This window comes from Pistacia vera, unplaced genomic scaffold, assembly GCF_008641045.1.
Source record: "Pistacia vera cultivar Batoury unplaced genomic scaffold, PisVer_v2 Contig430, whole genome shotgun sequence".
NCBI classification, from domain to species: domain Eukaryota; kingdom Viridiplantae; phylum Streptophyta; class Magnoliopsida; order Sapindales; family Anacardiaceae; genus Pistacia; species Pistacia vera.
Window position 1 is genome coordinate 1,906,006 of NW_022196258.1, and position 11,586 is coordinate 1,917,591.

The window sequence follows — 11,586 nt, forward strand, 5'->3', positions numbered from 1 at the left end:
GGTTTCATCTTTTTCTCTCAACGCTTCACTATGAATAATAAAATGGAAAATGGGTATCCAAGAGTCAAGAGGCAATAAAATGGAAAAGGTAGAAGGGCACAAGGACATTGTTTTTTACTGATTTGAATTCAAGGGAGAGATCCAATGAATTTGTAAAATCAGAACAAATGAAAACAGTGGGTCCGTTTGGTTCATTATTTCATACCCTATTCCCAATCCTATTCTCAAAATAACTGTTTGTTTAATTATTTAGGAAATACTATTATATTTTTTTAATTACTTTTAGACCCCTTAAATTTATTGATTTAATTAAACACTACCAAAAAAGTTTAAAAATTAACAAATACACTCCCACCCACCCATAGTTGCCAGATTCCGGCTACCACCTTTAACCAACAGTGGTAGCCAGAATCTACCACAATGGCCTACAAATGACCGGAATTGGCCAGTAATTCACCAATCTGGCCTTTCTGGCCATATCCACAGTGGATCTTGCCTTTTGCGACTATCGACGGCCAGATCTGGCCTTTTCCTACCAGATCCATGGTGGATCTAGTCGAGAAAGGGCAGATCGACGCACGACCGGTCTACGTTGTAACGCTAGATTCCGACTAGATTCTAGCAGTGGTGGCCATTATTTGGCACTATGGGTAGGTGGGGTGTTTTTGTCATTTTATAAAATTTTTATATATTGGGGTGTTTAGTTAAATTAGCAAACCTAGGGGGTTTTTTTGGTTAATTTTTAAATTTAATCTTATAATAATCACTCTATTTAACTATTCAATACTATTTCCAAAATCTTATCCAAAATAACAAACCAAAATGGACCCAATATTTTTTCAGCCTTAGGAACAATTTTTGTTGCTTTGTTATACATAGAATTTTGTCAAGAACAGTTTTAGTTTATGTCTATCAAACTCTGAGTATTAAATGCGTCTTGAATAGTTTGGACCCAGAATTGCATTTATGATTGATTGATTTATTATTATTTTTTTTGTTTTTTTGTTTTTGTTTTTTTGGGTAATCCATGCCTATCTGACGTGTGTAAGTGCCTCACTCCATACACTAACCATACCACCGTTAAATAATGAAATTTATAATTAAAATCCTAAAGATGGATTGGATAATATGAAATAAATAATAATCTATCAACTAAAACTGGTATTAAATTCAAAATGGTCAGAAAACTTATTAAAAATGAAAAAAAGATCATGTGTGAGGGACTTACATAGCATGGCCTCGATAACATTAGGGTGTGCCATGTCGCAAATTTATTGGTAACAAAATAAATCAATCTTCATAATTATTTCTTGATTTTAGAAGAACGTTGTTAATCACTTGCTTAAAATTCTTGTAAGATGATCCATTAGGAGCCGTAGTTGCCTTTTCTGCCAATAGTTTCCATTCCATCGCTTTTTTCTTCATATGTTTGCCCTTTTTTCCATCCATCAGTTCTCTCACAAGTCTTTCAATTTCAGCTCTGTCAGCATTAGATTCTAATTCCATGCCAACATCCCACTTATTCCTCAAAGACCAACAATTAGTCAGCTGTTCAGAAAAGAATGGCCAACATATCATAGGCAAGCCACCACACAAACTTTGCATCGTAGAATTCCAACCATAGTGCGTTAGATACCGTCCAATCGCTGGGTGAGTTATAACTTCTTCTTGGCAACACTAACTTGCCAAGAAACCCCTTTCTTTGGTTTCTGTAATAAAATCATGAAGAAGAACGACTGATTCACCCTCCACCATATCAGACCTAATTACCCGCAAAAAGAAAAAGGTCTTCTTGCTATTTGCAAGACCCCAAGCAAATTCAACAAGTTGATGTTTTGTCAAGGTAGTCACACTCCCAAAGTTAACATAGACGACAGAGTTTGGTTCCTTTGAATTGATCCACTCTATACATCTTGGTTCTTCTACCCAGTAGTTTAATCTTATGAAACTCAGAGTTTTATCATCTGGCACTTGATTCAGAAGATGCTGAAGTGGACCAATGCTGTAGATACCCAGAAAAGTAGAGAAAGTGCTTCCAAAATCTCATGCTCTAAATCATCAAAGGTATTGACAATGATTGTAGATGCGTTAAAAGCATTCTCCATTCCAACCATGCAGATATTTACCACTATGTCATTCATATCAATAGATCTGAATAAAGATGGCAGGTCCTTTAATCTAATGCCTTCCATACCGGGTATCCAATCAATTGTAGTATCCAAAAACCCATTTGTCAAATAACTGGGATCTACAAATAAAAAAGAAAAGGTAAAATCAATACAAAAAATTTTCAGACTACAAACAAAGAAATAAATATTATAGGTTATTGCCTTTGAGATGGAACAAACCCTTCTCTTTTAAATTTTGAAACTGTGTGTAAACCATGAAGCCACAAGCACTGGCTAGAAGAAAAAAGATATAACAAAAGAAGAAGAAAGAGTAAATTGATATGTCTCTTATTCAATAATTGGCAACGTGAACCATTAGGCATTAAAGAGGAGTATTTAAAGAAGTAAAATCAATGAAATGAATTGGTCTTTGGACAGGATTTTCTGCACTCATGTCTCGGATTTACTTGTTTTTGACAGCTTTACATTAGGATCTTCCATATTAGCCGAAACTGATGAATCTTCATGTTGATATGATTTTTCCTGATTTTTGGACTTGCTGGATCATCATTTTGGTTTAAACTTATTGCCGGTAAAGCTCCAATACCCCTCAACGTCTCTCCACTGATTTCGGCAATATTGTGAGAGTCTTCCCCCTTTTTTCTTCAAGAATCTTATGCTTCCTTATTGGCCCATTGACTCTCACTAATGTTGAGTGTGCCGAGCTATGGTTTGTTGCTAATACCCTCCCTTAAACTTTGCCGGGGTTGGAGGCAAAGTTTGTTTCGAAAATATTGAAGGGCTGCTTTTGACATTGGCTTTGTGAAGAGGTCAGCAACTTGGCTATCAGTGGAGATATATTGAGTGATAAGCAGTCCATGTGCAACTCGTTCACACACAAAATGATAATCCAACTCTATGTGTTTGCTTTGAGCATGGAATACAGGGTTAACTGTCATATAAAGGGCACTGAGGTTGTCACAGTAAAGTATGGGAGGAGATGTTATTGCAATTCAAAGATCTTTGAGAATGAATGTCATCCAAGTGAGTTCAGTTGCTGTGTTAGCCATGGTGTAGTACTTTGCTTCTGTGCTTGATCGCGAAATGGTGTGTTGTTTTTTTGCACACCACGAGATGAGGTTTCCTCCAAGGAACACACAATAGCCTGTAGTTGATCATCTTGTAGTAGGACACCCTGCCCAATCTGCATCTGAGAAAGCAAAAAGATCAAGTGTACTATGTGAAGAAAAATGTAATCCCATTTCAATTGTTCCTTTGACATATCGTAGGATACGTCAAACCATTATTAAATGTGTCGTTGTGGAGGTATGCATGAATTGGGATACATAATTAACACTAAATGAAATATCTGGGTGAGTGAGTGTAAGCTATTGTAATGCTCCAACAAGACCTCGATAGTAACTTGGGTCTTCTAAAAGATTTCCATTGGAAGAAGTTTTGGTTTTAGCTTCAAGAGGTGTACTCATTGGCTTGCAATCTACCATATTGGAGCGTTCAAGTATGGTAAGGGCGTAGTAGGACTGAGATAGATTAAGCCCCCTATTTGTTGTCGTGATTTCTATTCCAAGAAAGTGGTGAATTCGTCCCAAATCTTTCATCACGAACTCACTGCTTAATAACGTAATGAACTTTTCAACAAGTTCTGGAGTAGATCTTGTAAGCAATATGTCATCCACATAATGTAGTACGATTAGTGAACCAAATTCAGAGTGAAAAACAAATAATGAAGGGGTCAGCTAAACTACAAAAAAATCCAAATTTAAAAAGGAAAGCACTAAATCAATCAAACCAAGCACGTGGTGCTTGTTTTAACCCATAGAGTGCTTTTTGTAGTTTATAAACATATGTTGGATGTTCCAGGTCTGCCATTCCTGGTGGTTGCTATATATAAAGATCTTCGAAAATTAAGCCATGCAAAAAAGCATTTTTTACATCTAGTTGTCGAATAGACCACTGCTTAACAAGAGCGATAGTTATAATCATCCGAATTGTTCTTGATTTGATCATAGGAGAAAAAGTTTCAGTGTAGTCTACTCCATCAACTTGATGATATCCTTTTGCAACCGAACACGCTTTGAGTCGATCTATAGTCCCATCAGGCTTGAATTTTGACTTGAATACCCATTTTGAACCAATGACATTCATGTTAGATATGCAAGGAACGAGTTTCCATGTTTTGTTTTGATGAACAGCAGCAAACTCTTCATTCATTGCTGCTTTCCAACTAGGGTGTGCTAAGGCTATTTTGATATTTTGTGGCTCACGTGGTACATTGGCAAAGGTGATTGTGGTCAAAGCATACTTAGGGTTGGGTTTTACCACACCTAGTTTTGCTCTAGTGACCATGGGATGTATGTTTCCTGAAGGGGCAGGTGTTGGATTTGGTGATCCTGTTGATGTGGTTGCTGGCTATGGGGCTACGATAGGTGTTGGATTTGGTGATCCTGTTGATGTGGTAGCTGGCTATGGGGCTACGATTTGTGGTATTTCTAAGGTTTCTGGTGTGTATCTCTCATGTAGTGATGGATTTTCATATGTGTCAATGCTGTTATCAATTTCGGGAAGGTCATTTTCAAAATTTCCTGTGGTGGTTTGAGGTACTACATTGAGGAGTTGTGGTGAAGGTTTGGGTGACATGGAATTTTGTGGGATTGTTGCTATGTCTTGAAGTTGTGGTAAGGACTTAAACATGGAGCTGTGGAGCTCATAATGTAATCAGATACTACGTAAGTGACTAGAGGAACGTTTGACTTAAATGTGTTGTTGAGTTGAGAGAGAAGATCTTTAAAGGGAGCCAAGCAAGATTTCTCTATTGAAGCACAAAGAGTGAAGAAGTCCTAGAATCGAGAAATGAAAGTCGTAAAACTTTCCAGAGAAGAAGAAATGAAATTTGACAGAAAAACAGAGCAAGGAAAAACTTGCTAAAGAAATGTTTATTAGAAACAGATCAAAACATTACAATGCATTGATTATGTAGTCCTTTTTATACAAATTCTAAGACGTAACTGAAACTGAATCAAGTTGTAGAATCACAGAATCAAGTTGCTTCGTTTGGCAATGGCTGTAACAGAATCCAGTTGTAACAGAGTCAATTGCAGAATCAAGTTCATCAGTTTTGCCAACATAAGTGGTGAGGTGGTGAGGTGAGTGGTTGATGCAGGTTGCACTTCATAGCAACTGATGCAGTACATGCAGCACATGCACGTCTTTTTGCATCGTAATATGCTCCCTCTAATTGAGCAGCAGTAAGTTGTGATAGTTTGAAAAATAAACACCGTAATATCCTCCCTCAAACTGAGATCTTTTAATAATAAATCTGCAACGAGCTGATGAAGTTAGTGAACTAATTAAGCGAACAACAGCTGATTTAGCAAGCTAATTAAGTGAATAGCTGATGAAGCAAACAACAACAACGAACTAATGAAATGAACAACAACAAAGCAAACAGAACAACAACTGATGCAGTGAACAACTGATGCAATGAACAACAGTTGATGAAAATGAACAACAGCGAACTGATGAAGCAAACAGAACAACAGTTGATGCAGCAAACAACAGCTGATTCAGCGAACAACTGCTGATGAATATAAACAGAATCATTACCTGTAATTAAAATGTCATCCACATATACTAGCAAATAAACAACCTTTATAGAAGAATGATGAATGAACAAGTTACTGTTTGATGCTGATGAAGAGTTTTGAAAATCCTTTTCCAATAGCACTCATCTAAGCTTCTCAAACCAGGCGCGAGGGGCCTGCTTAAGGCCATACAAAGCCTTTTTCAACTTACATACATAAGCAGGCTTGTTTGTGTCAATAAATCTAGCTGGTTGTGTCATGTAAACAACTTCAGTAAGATCACCATTTAAGAAGGCGTTGTTGATGTCCATTTGCTTAATTTTCCAATTGAATTGGACAGCCAAAGCAAGGATGATTTTGATGGTACATGGCTTGACTACTGGAGCAAAGGTTTCAAAGTAGTTAATTCCAAGAGTTTGCTGAAACCCCTTAGCCACCAACCATGCTTTATACCTGGAAACACTGCCATCCATGTTATACTTAATACGAAACACCCATTTATTATCCACCAAGGTCATTTGACTTTCATATGGAACTAACATCCAAGTGTTATTAGTGCATCATATTCTTGTTTCATGGCTGAAAACCATTCTGGAGAGCTCAAGGCTGCATGTATGTTAGTAGGTTCATGAACTGGTGCTACAGATGATGTCTTGGCAATTTCAGCAACCAGAGCATTCGTAGGTTTATGAACTGGTGCTGCAGATGACGTCTCGACAATTTCAGCAACCAGAGCATTCGTAGGTTTATAAACTAGTGCTGTAGATGACATCTTGGCAATTTCAGCAACCAGAGCATTCGTTTTGCATTAAGATCTAGTTATCATAGGGTGTTTGTTGGTTTTTAACTACTGTAAGGCTGATGAATTTTGAGGAAAAGGAAGTTCAACCTCTAGGTGAATTGTAGGAGTTGATGAGGATATTTTATTATCCATAACTTGGTAGAGTCCTAGAAGCTGAAGTTCTGCCAATATTGGAACATTTTCAGTGACCTTTTCATCAGGAGTCTGACTTTGAGGTTGAGTTGAAGAAAACGATGTAGTCAGATTGTCATCTGAGGGTGTTGTTGCTGATTTTAGTAAATTGCCATCAGTGGTAGTGTGAGTGAATCTACAAATTTTTGTGAAAAATTAGTTGGTAGTGCACATAGAAGCTGCTGGTTAAAGGGATACCTTACTGACTCAGTTGATTGTTGTTGAAATGTAGAAATAACACTTTGCACATCCTTGGATGGAAAATTTGTTTAATCAAAATCAACATGTCTGGAGATATAGACTCGTCCTGTTTCACTTAGACATAAGTAGCCCTTATGAGAAGAGCTATAACCAATAAAGATGTAGGATTCTGTATGATAGTCCATTTTATGAGAATTATATGGCCTTGGGTAAGGAAAACACCTATAGCCAAACACCTTTAACATGGTATAATCAGGAGGCTTGTGAAACAACTTCTCAAATGGGGATAAGGGCTGAAGGATTGGAGTTGGTAACCTATTTATCAGATAAACTGTTGTATGAAAGGAATGCCACCAGAATTGAAAAGGTAGTGAGGACTGGGCCAGTAAGGTCAGACCAATTTCTATAATGTGCCGGTGTTTCCTTTCAATTTTGCCATTTTGTTGGTGGACATGGGGACATGGATGCCTGAACTTGATGCCATGAGAATTTAGAAAAGGTAGAAAACATCTAAACTCACCCCCCCAATTAGTTTGAATACATTTCAATTGAGTTTCAAGTTGTCTTTCCACAAACACATGAAATTGTTTGAAAATGACAAAGGCTTCTATTTTTGCTTTAGTGGATATATCCAAGAATAGCGGCTGAAATCATCAAGAAAGGTAATGTAATATCTGTATCCTTCCTTTGAAACTACTGGTGATGGACCCTATAGGTCAGTAAAGATCAACTCCAAGGGCTTTGTGTTAACTGCTGCTGATGGAGAGAAATGTTGCTGATGCAACTTCCCAAATTTACAAGCTAAACAATTGTGTAACATAGATTCTAGAACATAATTTTTTTTTTTATTTAATGCATTATGTAACATGGCTTGAAGAGTTTTATAGTGAGGGTGGCCAAGTCTCATATGCCATACAACTGAGTCATGCTTATTGATAGCAGTAGCTACATTTGAAAAATGTAAATTTTGAAGTCTTGAATTGTCAACTGTGGAGATAGCTTCTATATCAGTGGAGGACTTTATTCTTGAGGCAAACTTATCAGAGCCAAAGGGATGATGATCTTTCATGGAAACTTTGAGACAGAGTAATAGGTGAAGATAGCTGATACAATCCATTGCTAAGTCTCCCTTCCAACAGAATTGTTTGCATTTCCTTGTCCTTTATAATACACAAGTTAGCAAGAAACTCAACACTAACTTCATTATCTTGAGTGAGCTTTGATATGCTAATCAAATTCTTTGTAATTTGTGGCACAACTAGCACATTATTAACTAGTAGTTTATGTGAAGATGATGATGTAAAAAGATGCAGATTACCAGTATAGGTGATAGTGAGACATTGACCATTTCCAAGCTGCAATTTTTCTGGACCACTGTAAGGTGTAACAGTCTCCAGAGATTGAGTGTTTGAGCTGATGTGATTGGTGGCTCCAGAATCAAGGTACCATTGAGGATCTACTACTGAGATAGGTTGAGCAAAGTAGGACATTGGACCTGCAAGCTGAGGAATTTGTTGTTAATGTTGCTGTAGTTGTGATGGATTAGATTGTGATGTAAGAACTTCTTTTGATTGATTGGTAGAGCTATGATCCTTTTGCAGGTAGTACACTTGATTTGCCTATTCTAAAAATTCAATCTGATTGGGTGAAAAGGATTGTTGTTGGGTGTTTTGGTGATATTGAGACTGTTGAGGTTGGTTTTGATTTTGAGGACCATTATAAGATAAGTCAAGCCTATGATAGCATTGTACAGCTGTGTGACCAGGTTTCCCACATACAGAAGATTTTTGGTTTGAAAAATTTGTACCTCTCCCTTGTCCAGAATTTGGATTTAAAAGTAATGTGGAAGCCTCTATAGTGCAAAAGTTTCGTTAGTTTAAGCATCGGAAGTACATGGCCTTGACCTATGAATGGAACACAAACTGCATGAGGACGAACATTTTTTGAATGCATGACAAAACCCATCTGTCTCTTAATTCAACTCAACTCTTGATCCTTATTAACTCAATGTTTATGGTATGCTCTCCAAGGTTATTTATAGATGGAAACTGGTCTCCTATTCACTCAAAGGTCATCAATTTGTTTTAATGCAAAAATGGTATTTGATTACGTTTGATGGGAAATAAATTGTCTATTCATCCACAAATCGCTTGTGTTTGAGAGTAGATAAATTATTGATACATGCGCAAACCGCTCGTGTTTGATGTGACATAAATTGTGGATACATGCGTAAATCACTCGTGCTAATGTATAACATATATGTGTTTATCTAATTGAAGAATTTTTATGAATTATTATCTTTGTTTAATTTTAACAATATGTTAGGTTGTGATTGATGGAAGATAAAATTCTTTAAATCTCTTGCTTGCTCAATAAAGAGCACAGTTACTTGCTTTCAACTGTTGAAACCGAGTTCCTTTAACCACCACTAGATGGCCCAGTGGTTAACTATTACTCTTGGGTGTATTATTCAAGAGGTGTTGAGTTTGATTCATCTAGATTGCTAATAGAGGTGGCCATTGAGGAGACTTACCCGGCTGTCAACTTCGAGACTTCAGGAGATTAGTTAACCACTCGTAAACTGGGTCAAATACCCCCAATCACAAAGAAAAAAAAAAAAAAAACCAGTTCCTCTTCTAATTTTGTAATGACTGCTTTATACGAGGATATGTATAATAGCGAAAGTAAATGGGCCCAAAATTTTCTTTTATTACATATAAACATTATTTATACAAAATAGAGTATCATTTACAAAATGGTATTAAAACAGTGGACAGTGTAGCTATCGCTCTTCGCTTGTCGATGCCCATCCAACCGCGTTCTCACCTAGATCCTACCACCACAAAGAAAAACAACGAGGTGAGCACGAAATAATGCTTAGTAAATAAATCCTCTACTCGACTGTCCCCCTAACTCTCTCTCTAATTCTTTCCTTACAATTCTCATTTTTCACACAGCTCTCTTTACTTAACTGTTGTTATAGGTCATGGCCTCATCTTACCGGAGACACGGCTGGGTGGAGTTCACACAGCACCATCCCACTCTTCGCGACTTTCGGGTGGAGATCACAAAGCACCAACCCTTTTTGAGTAACTACTGGGTGGAGATCACAAAGCACCAACCCGCTTTTCATAACTTTTGGGTGGAGATCACAAAGCACCAACCCATTCTTAGTGCTCTTCTCATTCTCTCTACTCTTAGAGTAGTTCATTCACAAAGTTCTCTAACCACTTCTCAATGCACAAGTAATGCATATGGATGGTTCTTCTCCACTAATGCACTCATGAAATGCCAACATGCAATATTGCAAGAATTAAGGGTTACTACTCATGCTTATGACTCTCTTAGGCATTTCATCAAACAACTCATGTGCATACATAAACTCTACTTTATCTAGAATTCTACTCCTTTCTTGAACCATCCAAAATGGGAGGAAACTCCCTCACAAGGCTATAATTCACGTCATACAATAACACTTCCAAAAACATTACTCAATCTCCTTCAATTTCATCTCCAACTACATCCTCAACACACATCTCACTTCTCATAATTGAAGTGTATTTCACAACTAAAAAGCAAATAGGCATCTTCATCTCACATCTCAATAACACAACATACAACATGCATACACAATTTCTATTCAATCTCTACTCAAGAGAGAGTTCACAAGTCTCAACTTGGGTTGGAATTTACTTACCTTGTAATGGAGAGATCACACTTACACTTTCCTTTCCTTAAATGCTTGTCCTTTATCTACAACTTTACATAATAAAACCATAAGACTTCAATGTACAATTATATGCAAAACTTCACATCTAAAGCAAGAATCCTTACCTTAGGATGCCTTAGATTAATTCTCTACCAAGATCCAACTAAAAACCCTCAAAAATCCTTGAAAGCTTGAATGAAGAATTGAGAGAAAATGGGGAAAGAGAATGGCAGTGGAAGAAGAATGAATGAAGGGTTTACTAAGCTTCAACCCTTTTTAGCTCAAAATATATTCACTCTTTCCCATTTTACCCTTACTTTTTCTTAGGAATTCCACTTTTACCCTTTGAATTCTTTGCAAATGCACCCCCATTTAAACTATTCTTCATGCAATTTCCTTGCATTTCACTCCCCATTTTTCCTGCTAATTAGGGGTAGAATGGTCGTTGTGCTCCAAAGGAAGAATTCTTTAGAAACTTAATAAACATTTTGTCATGCCCTTCGCCGTGGCAAAGAAAAGCGAAAACTTCCAGAACCTGCACCGTAGGTTGCAGGACTTCATCGCCGCGACGAAGCTTCTTCTTTGCCCTGACGAAGTTTGTAACACGAAAATTCGCCAAGTCTTTACAAATTTCAGGGCAACCACTCAACCAACTCACAATATCCATTCAACCAAGGACCAACCAAACAATATGAACACTATACCAACTCAAATAAGAGCAAAACAATAAATATTAACTACGTATCTCAAGTGGGGCGTTACAATTCTCCCCCCTTAAAAGAATTTTGTCTCGAAAATTCATACAAATAACTCCAGGTACCGATTCTGCATGTCTTGCTCTACCTCCCATGTGGCCTCTTCGACCTTGTGATTCCGCCAAAGAACTTTTTCTAACAGAATACTTTTGTTCCGGAGCTCTTTAATCTTTTGGTCTAAGATCTGTACTGACGCTCCTCATATACAAGGTTCTCTTCTACGGCAACATCATCTACT

At 37.2% G+C, this 11,586-nt stretch overlaps 1 pseudogene; it reads right to left on the reverse strand.

The window, feature by feature from the left end:
• Positions 1 to 1,290: 1,290 nt before the first annotated feature.
• LOC116143497 lies at positions 1,291 to 4,475 on the reverse strand (annotated as a pseudogene).
• Positions 4,476 to 11,586: the final 7,111 nt, after the last annotated feature.